The sequence below is a fragment of the Ursus maritimus genome, unplaced genomic scaffold, assembly GCF_017311325.1.
Source record: "Ursus maritimus isolate PB19 unplaced genomic scaffold, ASM1731132v1 scaffold_5, whole genome shotgun sequence".
In the NCBI taxonomy this organism is placed as follows: Eukaryota; Metazoa; Chordata; class Mammalia; order Carnivora; family Ursidae; genus Ursus; species Ursus maritimus.
Genome location: NW_024426663.1, coordinates 10,011,526 through 10,024,931, shown reverse-complemented (window position 1 = coordinate 10,024,931; position 13,406 = coordinate 10,011,526). Strand labels below are relative to the sequence as shown.

The 13,406-nt window shown below is 36.2% G+C and overlaps 1 pseudogene; it reads left to right on the top strand.

Annotated features, from left to right (window-relative positions):
* The window catches only part of LOC103656475, a 42,579-nt pseudogene extending 31,109 nt beyond the window's left edge, over positions 1–11,470 (top strand).
* Positions 11,471–13,406: the final 1,936 nt, after the last annotated feature.

The window sequence follows — 13,406 nt, the reverse complement described above, 5'->3', positions numbered from 1 at the left end:
TGAAAACTGGGATATTGTAACTCAGTAAATTCTAGTCCAAATGCTCTTTTTATGCATGGGATATTTTTTAAAATTTATGAATTAAAATTTTATTAACCTCAAGGCATAAAACCATGAGGATCCTCATGAATTGTGTAAATAGTTTAAGCACTTTGCAGAAGAGTTAATGCCACTTGACCAGCAAAACCATTCCTAAGCTATAAGATTATACTTGATTAAATCCATAGCACAAGAGAAACACATTTTCTAATTTTAAATAGGAGAATATCATGTAGATCTTAGAAGAGAGTTATATTTTAATCATTAGTAAATACAAGTTCAAGGGTAAAGGTATACTGCATTTATTTAATCTTATATATATCTAATCCAGTATATTAATATTTTAGGAGATTTGAAAATAAGGGGGAAATCATTCCACTGAGTATCTCCACAGTAACTGTGTTTTTAATGACCTACTGCAGAGCTGAACTTTTTACTTCCCCAATTCCAGAAATGAAGTATACTCCTTCCCCTCTCACCACACCCTTCCTTTACACCCAGTGTCGTTCTCAAATGTCCAAGTGGAATAAACCTGAAGGAGAGGAAATAGAGGGGTCAGACCAAGTATCCTAATTTTTCTTTTCCATTACTCTCAAAAAAGGTAGAGGTTTTTATGAAAACTTGGATTTGTAGTGAAATCCCAGTAACTTCACAGAGCAGAGCCTGAGAGAATTTGCCAGCCTATTTGCCAGTCTTCACATTCTGGAAAGCATGAGTGCTCCACTGAGTTGCCAGAACCTTAGTTTCATAGAACGGAGCTAGATGTCACCCAAAGAATGCATCCAATTTCCATATACGGCGATATCTTACAAACAGGAAAAAAAAAAAAAAAAAGTAAAAGAAACAAGAGAACAGTTATGGGTTGAATTGTCCCCCTAAAATATATGTTGGAGTCATACCTTCAGTATCTCAGAATATTCTTTATTTGGAAATAGGGTCATTTCAGTCCTAATTAAATAAGATAACATCATACTTCAGGAGGGTGAGTGCTTAAGCTAATGTGCCTACAGTCCTCATAGTAAGAAGGAAATTTTGAAACAGAAGCAGAGGGGAGAATCCCCTTTGATGACACAGGCAGATATTGTGCATTTCTTCTGGAAGATGAGTGATCAAGGATCTCTAGCAGATCACCAGAAGTTAGGAAGATGTAGAAAGGAGGTTCCTTTACAGGTTTCAGTGGAAGCATGGTTCTGCTGACACCTTGATTTTTAGACTTCAATTTCCTGAACTGAGAGAATAATCTCTGTTGGTTTTGGCCACACAGTTTGTGGTATTTTGTTACATAACCCTAGAAAATTTATACAGAAATATTTAGCTAAAATCTTCTGGGAAAATATATTTCAAAAAAGACTACTTAAAATTGAAGCAGTCTAACTTTCTTTTAATGATCAAGTATATTTACACACCATCTCCAGACATCAAGAAAAACTATAGAATGATAAGAACCAGGTGTAGTAAATAATGTTAAGTAAGGAATACTACATCTTTTGAGATATAAGTATTGTAAACCATCCACAAAGTTTGGCACATCAACTGTAAGTTCAGGGCTTGCCAGACACTGTCAGTTTTAATGATTTGTTTGATGGACTCACAATATTTACAAAAAGCTATTTTGCTTACAGTTACAGTTTATTATAATAAAATGATCTGTATTAAAATCATCCAAGGAAGAGGCATATGGAAGAGGATTCAGGAAAGTTCCAAGGATGGACCTTCCAGTTGTCCTCTTCCAGTGGGTACACACACAGCTTACTTCTCTCAGCAGCTATGTGCCACTGTATGCATGGAGTACTGCCAACAAGATAATCAGAGCCTTGGTGTCTAGAGTTTTTATTGGGGCTTTGTCACATAGAAATGGTTGACTGCCCACATGACTGAGTTGGGTTTCCAGCCCCTCCAGAGGTTGAGTCCCTCCAAAGTTTCCAGCTCCTTCAAGGCCCCACCATAAACCATATTGTTAGCATAGACTATGTGTGTGGGCTTATGGCCCCAGGTGAAAAAAAAGACTCTCTTATCAGGCAGAAACTTTCAGGGGCTTTGAGATTATCTTCCAGGAGCTGACTACAAGTCAACTGTTTCTTTTGGCAAAGTTAATCCTTTTCTGCGCAATATCAATATTTTCATTCTTAGAACACATTATGCTACATAGCAGCTTGAGAGGACAGTGCTCTTTTTGCTTAATTAATTCTTACTGATCCTTCAGGTCTTTGTCACTCCCTTGGAGAAGTCTTTCCTGACTCAATTAAGTTATAAAAATTCAGAGATAGACCAGAGCTTACTCAGTGCCTCAATGTTATCACCAACCCATTCCATCTTTTCCACTGTCCTTAACACTTGGATCTCTCACTTTGTCATATGTGAGATGGCTATCACAGTTACAAACATTATTTTCTTACTCCAGCAACCCAGCAGGAAGAAAGGTATGAGCAAGGTCTTGAGAGGCCGTGATTTTTGATCTTCAAAGAACTAATGCCTCACAAAAATCTTCTTGCTCCTAACTCCACAGCTACGGGAGAAGTAAGAAAAGTATGTCTCCCCTTAAGGGGCAGGGGATTATGATCAGCCAGGGTCAATCATGAGACATTTCTTGGGGAAGCTTCCAAGGAGGTTGGTCTTCTGTTAGAAAGAGAGCGGGATAATGTCACTTGGAAATGTACTTACACTGACTGTCACATACCCCTTTCACTTAGCTCAGTACTCACTGCTAGGTGAGTCTTCAGCAAACCCTCAGTGTATAAATCAATGAATGGGCCAGATTATAAAGGAATGAGAATTAGCCTTGGCATTTTTCTATATAACAATTCTTCCTATTTTCCCTATTAATGTCAATGATTTGGGTAAAATTGTTTAGTCTGAGCCTAATTTTTCTTCATTTGTAAGATAATAGTAATATTCTTCCAGGGTATAGTGAGGGTTAAACGATCTCAGTGATATGTGAGTGTCTTTTACATACCTGGGATACAGTGGATGTTTTACATTAAGAAGAAAAATGTAAAAATTGTGTCTCAAAATTAGAACAGTTGAATAGGGAAACCATATACAAGCCAATATCCCTGGAAAGGAGACTTTATGCTCCCTATTTAGGTTTTAATTAGCTTTCTTGTGTGTATGAATAGAGCAAGGGCGAGCCTACACTAAGACGGAAGCTGCCCGTGCTGGTGGGTGAGTGCAGTAGTCACCCTCTGGAACTCCCTCATTTTTTAATAGCTTTGCCTTCTTCCTTGAATTCATTTGGGTTCAGTAAATCCACCCAGACTCTTTTAATTTAAAAAAAAAAGAAAAACATAGATTCTACTAATGTTAGAAAAAAAAAAAAATAGGGCAGGGCCTGGAGCCATACTTTGTCTCACTCATACTCTTGCCGCTTCTACTTCTGTGTTCTTTTCATCCAAGAAAAATAAGGCTTGTCTATTCAGAAGAATCTTTTGTTAACTTATATGCCAGCACAGCAGATGGGCTAATTGAAGGTGATTTTCTAAGGACAACCATTAAATTCAAAATACAAAAGAACTTCGGGGAAGTGCTTTATAAAATATCAGATACAATGTGAGCATTTAGTCAGTGAGATGGGACAAGGTCACTGCTGCCTCCACAGCCCCAGGCCTGGAAATGTGTATGTGTGGTGATTCTTACGTAATGTGTAAGATCTGTGAAGTTGAAAACCTGTGGCACGGTCGTAAATCTAGTACCAGGAGTAGAGAAGTGAGGTCTCTGGAACCTATAGTTCCAGAGTAGTTTCATCGTCGTGGAAAGCAGCCATGAGAACCAGCTGTCGGGTTGAAGTACTGAGGGCAAGTTGACTCAGAGTTCCTCTGACAGCGTTCTATGCTCACACTGAAAAAGGCCCATGAAACCAGATGTTCTCAAGCGGTTAAAGAGTCACAGTAGAGTTTCCACTACTTTACTCTGTGTTGTTTATCTTTTGGCCTATTATTTTTGAATTTAGTATTTTACTTTAAATAAATAAGCATTTGCTATCATGATGAATATACATCCACATACCTGACTTTTTGCTAGCCCGTTAATTTCCTGAAAGTTATTAGGCATAATAAGAAAAACTACCTTTACAATAACCACAGAAACAAAACCCAGACTCCCAGCTCTTATATAAGTGCGGTGAAAACAAATTTTCTCTAACAATATACAATGTTTTCACTTGCACAGCATCCTTCTTCTCCCAATCCTGTTAGGTGAACCTGCCACTATTATAATCACACCCTGAGCATTTAAAGTATTCAAATGAAAAGCAATATGGAAATGCAAACACGCAATAATGAGTACCATTTTTACTTTAAAGAGAGAATGTTACTTTAATGTGACTTCCTATTATATTCCTCCTGGATCTTTCCCAGTGTTCTTATAATGCCTTTCCAGAAATCTTAGAATGACATATAAAATATGCTTTTAGGGCAAGCTGTTTTACCATTACGGTTCTCAAATCCGGAATCAGAAGAGAAATTACTTATTCTTTATTAGTCTACGTATGTTAAGCTCTAGAAAAGGCAAATTGGAGCATGGTGTGAATTTGAATACTGAGAACTATACTAGGAAAAAAAGCATGGTTTCTCGTCTTATTAAAGTTTTCCTTTAAAAAATAGGTCTTTTAGATATACTGTCATAGTTAATGGTGATGCCGGTGTAATCCTAGAAGCATCATGAGCACTCTGTAGACAACAAAACTGTGTTTCAATCTTACAAATATGAATTTCAAAGTGCATTATTAGTCTGATTCTTAGGATACTGTGTATTTTTGTGCAGTAAATGAAAACATAATTTCTTAAAGTGCATTCTGCAGAAATTTAGTTCCTAGGGATGCCCGGGAAAGAAAACAAATTTGTGGTCCCTTATGTTTGGAGATCATATACCATAACCTTCTTTGGAGATTCAATGTGTGTTAAATTATTAACATTTCGATGAGCTTTGAAAGAAACAATCTAGATAGATGATAGATAGATATAAATATATATATGTTATATTTATAAACTCTCTCTATATGTATATATAATTTAACTTCAAGTTTTCCTCTTTAATTCATCTCAGAAACTTTTTCTTCTGCCCAAACTTCTATACTATCCGCATAAATAGGGTGCCATAGAATTTGTTCCCAAAGTCCCCCATAAAGTGTGCTGTATAAATGTCTCTATTTTAACAAGAAGAAAAAAATCAAGGTCATGAGACCCTGACTAGTTGTAGAATACTATGAAAACTCCGATAAACTATTTATTGATCTTGCTTAATCCTGTCTTAGAAAGTAGTTACCAACTTATTGCTGAGTTCTCTAGCTGTTTCTATATCTAATATAATGGAGGTGTAAACTTATCCCATCTTCTCTTATATCATATATTTTATTGATTTTATTTGATATGATGCCATTTGTAATACTGCTGTCATAGCATTTATTTAATATTACCTTTTATATGGCTCAGTGTATTCTAATATTTTTAATTAACATTAACAAGCAATATAAATACCTTTAAAAGTTATTTTTATCTTTTTAAATGCTGTCTATCCCATATGATTTTCAATTAGGCAATTACTGAAATTTATATATACTACTTATATGATTCATGCAATAAATGAAAACATAATTACCTAAGATGCATTCTGCCGAAATGTGGTACAGCATGTAGAAATTTTTTTTTGTAAACATAGTTGGGAAGGTTCTGTGTGATTTACCTTTAGCACATTTTAATATTTGTCCTTTTTGAGTGTCAACTGGACTTAGACCTTTTGTAGAATCTTCTTGATAAAACTGACAGTAATTACTATTTTCTTGTTATGAATCTCAAATTGTCACTATTTGGCAAGTGGGAACTCTAATTCCCTGGCTTCTTCATTCTCACTGGTACTATTTTAGACATCTTTGAAATTATCTTTGCTTTCTGGAAATAACAAGATATCCCTGGGTTATCTTGACTTTTCTTCCCCCACACATTGATCTAGCTGAGTCTTAGGACAATATTAGATGTCTAAATTTGGGTACTAAATTCCACTGAAAATAGCTCTTTCTAAGCATGGGTGGCAAGCAGGGTGACACGAGCAGTTTCAGAAGCTCATTTGTGTCTTAGAAGGGATTTTTAAAAACGTATTCTGAGGTCATATTTGTTTTTCTAACAAAGCTGGAGGCTTCACACTTCTAGGATTCCAACTTAATTACAAAGCTATAGCAAAGGAATCCTATGACACTGGCCTAAGAACAGACACATAGAGCAATGCAACAGAATTGAGAGCCCAGAAATAAACCCACGCATATATGATCAACAAATATTTGACAAGGAAGCCAAGAATATTAAATGTAGAGAAGACAGTCTCTTGAATAAATGGCATGGTGAAAATTGCATATTCGTATGAAGAAAAATGAAGCTGCACTTTTATCTTACACCACTCAAAAAAATTAACTGTAGGAGGATTAAAGCCTTAAATGTAAGACCTGAAGCCATGAAAGTCCTAGAAGAAAACACAAAGGTAAACTCCTTCAGATTGGTCTTGGCAATAATTTTTTTGGATGTGACAACAAAAATGCAAGCAACTAAAACATAACTAAACAAATGTGATTCCTTAAAAAAAAATGTGATTGCTTGAAAGAAAATTTTTTAAAGCCAAAGAAAAAAAACAGCAAAATGAAAAGTCAGTCTATGGAATGGAAGAACATATTTGCAAACCATCTATCTGAGAAGATGCTAATATCCAAAATATATAAAGAACTTACACCTCTCAATAGCGAACAATAGTAATAATAATGTAAGTTAAAAATGGGCAGACGACCTGAGTAGATGTAGACATATTTTTCCAAAGAAGACTGACAAATAGCTGACAGGTAAATGAAAGATGCTCAGCATCACTAATCACCAGGGAAATGCTAATCAGGACCATAATGAGATATTACCTCACACCTGTTAAAAATGGCTATCATCAAAAAGACAAAAGCTAACAAACTCTGGCCAGCGTATGGAGAAAGGGAACCCTTGTGCACTGTCGGTGCAGCCACTATGAAAAACAGTATGCAGCGTCCTCAAAAATTAACAGAACTACCATAATAAGATCCTGCAATTCTGCTGGGCACCTTTGTTGTTTTCTGTATGCATGTCAACATTTATTTAAGAGAATTTTCCCTAATTTGACTTAATAGTTAATAGTCTCTTATAGTTAATTTTGTCACTGCAACTCTACATTATTACTTTCCAAAAGGATAAAGCATTTTTATTTTAAATTTAGCTATCAAAACAACAATATAGCACTATTTTTGTTAGGATATAAAAACAGGAATAGAATAGAAATCATAAAATAAGATTCATAAAATAGATATCTTAGTTATTGTATAAATTTGCATAAATTTGCTCAGCAAAGTTTTGCAACATGAATGTCTGTATCATTTGGCTTATTTTGTATTATCAACTTCATTGTCAACATAGAGTCTCATCTCTTTTGTAATGTCATTGATAATAGTCTAGTTTTTAGTACAAAAATAATTGAAACTAGTTTTATTGTTTAGTTTTTTGTCTATTTTTGTCTGATGTTTATAGATGCAGGCTTACAGTATAGTTCAATTTATTAGGTACGTAAATGACTTTTTAAATTTCCATCAGATACAAGCAATATGTGTGAAAGCCTCATTCAAATTGTACCTCTGAATTATATCATGTTCCAATTACTTTAATATATCATTATCCTCGATCCTTTCTGCAGAAAAGGCCCATATATTCTACACTAACTCCTTTTAATAGTGCTAGTGAACATTGAAATAAAGATACTTTTTAGAAATGTTTAATAAAATAAAAATACAACTGCTGCTAGTTTCTACAAAGCTTTGAATGCATGACTAAATTTAAAGCAAAAATTAAATTATTGGTCTCCTAAGAGAGTGAGAATAAACACTTAAAATACAGTATACGTAGTGCATATTAAATTATACTTCATTAGTACATTTAGTATATTTCAGAATGTGTAGTTTAAATTGTTATATTGGATATTGGAGCCCGAGGCTATATACATATATGTATATGTATAATACATGTAAATGATGCTGATACTATCTATATTTAAACTCTTGCTATTGTATTTATCATGGATTTTTCACACTGTTTTTGTTTTTGAGAGTTGCACTGAAATATTTATCTTGATACCTGATTTTTTGGAACTCCCTTAAGTTTTTTCACCGTAAACCAAGTTCTGCTGAATGTTTATTCCTATCTTAGCAGGCAGTTCAATTAAAAAGTATTTTTATTTCAGTGTTCACTAGAACCATTTAAAGGAGTTTAGTAAAGAATATATGGGCCTCTTTTAAGAAAAGATTGAGAATAACGAATAATTAAAGCAATTGCAATATGATGTAACTTAGAGGCCACAATTTGCTTGAGGTTTTATGTATGTGTATTTGAATTTCTGTAGGCTTGTGTTTAAACTCGTTAGTGTGAACTTTGGAAGGCCCAAGATATTCCATAGTTATTTTAACCAGAGGAGCTCACCCTCCGGACCCTTTGTCTCCTAGGGAATCTTCTCAGAACTTGCCTTAAGTCTTTCTTTTAAGATAATTCTAGAGTAGGTATTATGGGTTGTACAGTGTCTCCCTACAAATTCAAATATTGTAGTCTTAACCCCCAAGTACCTCAGAATGTGAACCTATTTGGAAATAGGGTTATTCCAATGTAATTAGTTGAGATGAGGTCATACTGGAGCAGGGTGGGCTTCAACCCAGTATAACTGGTGATTGTATGAAAGGGGAACTATGAACAAAGCCACACATACAGGGAAGACCCCAGTGAACATGAAGGCAAAGATACGGCACAGGGTCTATGAGACAAAGGGTGGCCGAGATTGCTGGCAAAGCACCAGGAGCTAGGAGAGAGGCATGGAACAGATTCTCCCTCATGTATCAGAAGGAAATAACTCTGCTAATACCTCGAATTCAGACATCTAGTCTCCAGAACAAATTTCTGTTGGTTAAGTCACTCATATCATTGTACTTTATTTTGGCGGTTCCAAGAAACATGGCTTTTTTGATTTCTCAGAGGATTTCCAGGGGCATTAAGGAGGTATCAAATAGGTTGAACCTTTCTGACAGAATTCTTGCGTCCTAAGGAACGCTTCTACCAGTGTACCTCATCTTCTGATATCTATTCCTCTTTAAATCTTTGATCAGCCACTTTCCGGTAAGACATAAGTGCACAAGCCAGCCCTCAGCCAAGGACTCCTCAGGGATCCCTATGCTGACTTCCGAATTCCAGTGTCTACCCAGCATCTTCCTCATCAATACCCTAGCCTGCAGGGTCCTGCCACTTCAGCTGACCAGAACTCTGATTTCTGCCTCTTCAGCACAGTGGGACTGCTGTGCTCTGCAGAATTCCGCATCTCTGTGTAGGCTGAGAAAATTGTCCCCAGTCAGATGAGTGTGATTGTTGAGTTCACATCACTGAGCTCAAGTCATTTTCTGAACTGACTTTGTGAAACCAGATGCCTCATATACTTGTCCAGTTTTATAGCTGTTCACAGCAGAAACCTAGTCCAGTTCCAGTTATCCCACAAACATAAGCCTCTATCTTTAAGAATGAGATGCGTGAAATCTAATAATATTGATATTGATAAGCTACTACCTAAATTCCTGTGGAAGTCTAACTAAAAGACTATATCACAGCTTTCCAATAACTACTATAATCTTTGGGTTGATAGTAATCTCTCTTTTTCTTCTCCTCTCTCTCGTCCCTTCCTCTCCCTTCTGCTCCTCTTCCTCCTCTTCCTCTACTTCTTTTTCCCCTCCTCCTCTTCCTTTTCCTCCTCCTCCTCCTTCTGCTTCTGCTTCTTCTTCTTCTTCTCTCTCTCTCTCTCTCTCTCTCTCTCTCTATATATATATATATATATCCAACAGACCCTAATTTCTCCACCATGCCACCCCCTCTGTTATTCGATACATTCAGTTTTACTGTAAAGTTTTTGTGATTGTTTCATTAAGCAATTCAATTGACCAAAATATATAAATGTTGCAATGCTATGTCAACAAGGCCCCACAGAAATCACACAGAACGATTATTAATCTTCCTTCTCTAGCCTAAGTAGTTTTCTGATATCATGATGCTATATTTTGTATTAACCTAGAGTGATATATAGTAGTATCTTTGATACTGACAAATCTATTTTTGTCAATTTTTTCTTTGCCTTGTAGAAAAAAAAATAATGGCATAAATCATTTCCTTCTGGTAACAAAAATTTGTGGTTAATAATCTCAAGTGATATCTGTTACTATAATTACTACTGAAAGAAATGAGAGAGAATAGGCTTACTTTTTTTTAATCATGAAAACAGTGATTTGATTTATATGTATTCATTCTGCAAATGATCCTTAATAAAAATACCATAAGCTGCCAAAGGAGCAATGAAGATGTAGTAATCAATCTTCAGTAAAGAGAACTCTAAATATTGATACATTTAACTATCTTGAACAATGGAGGCTATGGACTATGTAGATATTAACCAGCAAAATAGAGCTAAAGAAGGTATAATGCAACAAACAGAACTAATCAAAATACAAAATAGTTTATAAATGTGATTATTCTAAAATACCTGTTATAGCAGGCAGGTGATTTTGAACCCCAGAAGTTTCCAAAAGGATGTTACTATATGGTTCTATATCTCAAGTCATATTCTTTTTTGCATAATATCATTTAATCTATGTTCCAAAGAAAAATACTAAGCTTTTCTGCAATTATCTTGATAAAGCAAGTTATCCAAAAAGCAGTCTTTTAACATAAAATTAAACAAGAGAACACTTTTAGGGAGCATGGCCTATGCCATGGTCACTTCTGACACCTTCTTTGTAGAATTTTAAGAAACTTCATGAGATCTTCCACAGCCTCCATGAACACCTTCAAGGGGTGCCAGAGTGGCTCCTGGGGATGGCAGGGGCGGAAGAGAAGAAGAAGCTGATCAGAGATTTTGAGGAAAAGCAACCTTCCTGTTGCAAATGAAACTCTGGCAGAGGTGGAAGAGGAACTACATTATGCACCTCTATCTTTCCCTAACCTTATGATGTCTAACCTTCAAACCTACCAGAAGGACCTTGCCAAACCTCCATTAGGAAGTAAGAAGCACACCTTTGACAGCCCCACCTGGAGGGCGAGGAGACGTGCATATGAATGGGCTGCAGTCTCAAAGGGAGTTGCTTCTGCAAGGTACTGACAGCTTGACCTGGGCCACCCAGAATACTGAGTGTTCTCATCGATCGCCACAGAGACTAAACAGATTGGCCCAGAAATCACAGAAGAGTTGGGGGAGAAGCATGACTACTTGGAATGTACCAAGAGAAGGTTGGTAAACAAATACAAGTGAAAATTTGAGTGAAAGTGGAAAGATTCTCTGTCCAGTGTTCAGAAAAGTGACAACCAACAAGCTGCTACTGTCCTTTCTTATCTCACTGGAGCTGGCCATCCTAGGGTCTTGAATTATTAAAAATTCTTTCACAAGCAGTGAACTTCCTGCAGTGAAATGTTTGTGCTCCAGATCTTTGACCTGTGAATGAATGGTGTTAGAGAAGGGGAATAAGCATAGTGCTGCTGTGAGCTAATGGTTCAAGGGTGTACTGTGTAGTAGCCAGACTGGGAGTAGGGGAGAGGCAGAAAATCATTTAATTGTGAAGGAATAGTAACAAGACCAGTATGATAGACCAAGGTAATAAATGCTGCTTATGACTTCTTTAAAAAATATTTTAGATGGATATTACCAAGTTTTCAGGTAATATGTGAAACATCTCAGGAAAATGCCTAATTGCTTCAATGCATAGATATGAAGAACCAGTGAAAGGTGAGGATAGACTGAAAATAAGTTTCCAAGGGCCTTCAATGAAATTCTAAGTGATAAGCATTTTAGATCAATGCAAATAAAGAAAATGATCAAATTGGATTTTAGGAAGGAGCTCTCTGGCTTCAGGGGCCAGCAACACAGGCACTTGGATAATTCTTATCTACTGTGCATTAGAATGACAATAGGTTAAATTTTCGAAACAGTTCTAAATATTATATTCCTAAAGCTAATGGGTTTAAAAGTTCTCTTTTTTTATTTTAATTTTTTTATTATATTATGTTAGTCACCATACAGTACATCCCTGGTTTCTGATGTAAAGTTTGATGATTCATTAGTGCACCATGCAATACGTGCCCTCCTTATTACCCATCACCAGTCTATCCCATTACCCCAACACCCTCCCCTCTGAAGCCCTCAGTTTGTTTCTCAGAGTCCATAGTCTTTCATGCTTCATTCCCTCTTCTGATTACCCCCCCTTTCATTATCCCTTTCTTCCCCTACCGATCTTCTTAAAGAGCATTTGTAAGTTTCAGGTATTCAGGTGATTCAAGAAAAAAGCCCAAATTGTTTATATAAAGTTTTAAGTTTAGAATTTTGATTTACCTCAAATGTATTATTATACTTAAAAACCTTTTTTTCACATTTCACTTTGAAAAAGGCTAACAATCTTATTGAATGTAAAGGAACTTTTGGGAACAAAACTATATATCAAAACAGAAGTGCACATTTTTTGTGGTAATGGAAGATAAGGAAGGAAGATGAAGGAAGGGAGGAAGGGTGGAAGGGAGGAAGGAAGGAAGGAAGGGGAGGGGAGGGGAGGGGAAGGGAAGGAAGGGAGGAAGGGAAGGAAGGGAGGAAGGGAGGAAGGAAGGAAGGGGAAGGGAGGGGGAGGGAAGGAAGAGAGGAAGGAGGAAAGGGAGGGAAGGAGGGAAGGAAGGAAGGAAGGAAGGAAGGAAGGAAGGAAGGAAGGAAGGAAGGACGGAAGGAAGGACGGAAGGAAGGAAGAAAATGAAATAAAGAGAAAGAAAGAAGAAAAGAATGGAAAGACAAAGATAGGAAGACAGGGAGGGGGAAGGGGGGAGGAAGAGAGGAAGAAAGAGAAAGAAAGAAATCCACCACAAAGACAGCAATGTAAACATTTGGTGCACTCTCACTGGCATAATAGTTTATTGAAATATATGTGAGATCTTAGTTTTGTTAGTCACCCCTGAAATAAAAAGAATTGATATATTTTAGAAAATGTCACTAAATATGTAAACATTATTGAATGTTTAAAAGGAGCTCTTTACCTTTTCATACATTGAAAATACATTTGGAAATATGTTCATTGGAAGTACAGAAAACAGGCAGATATAGGGTCTCTCTGGTACTTTTCAAACATAAAGAAACTGGACATAAAATACGGTAATTTCTTAGCTGATAAAATTTTAACATGCTACAGACTAACGGGGAGGATTGGAGAAGTGACATTTAGATGCATCAAAATGGATTAAAACTGTCTTGGATCAACATGTCAGCTTCATTAGCTGGTAAGGATAGTCCTAAAATTAAGTGTATTAGACTATGAGCACCAGCTG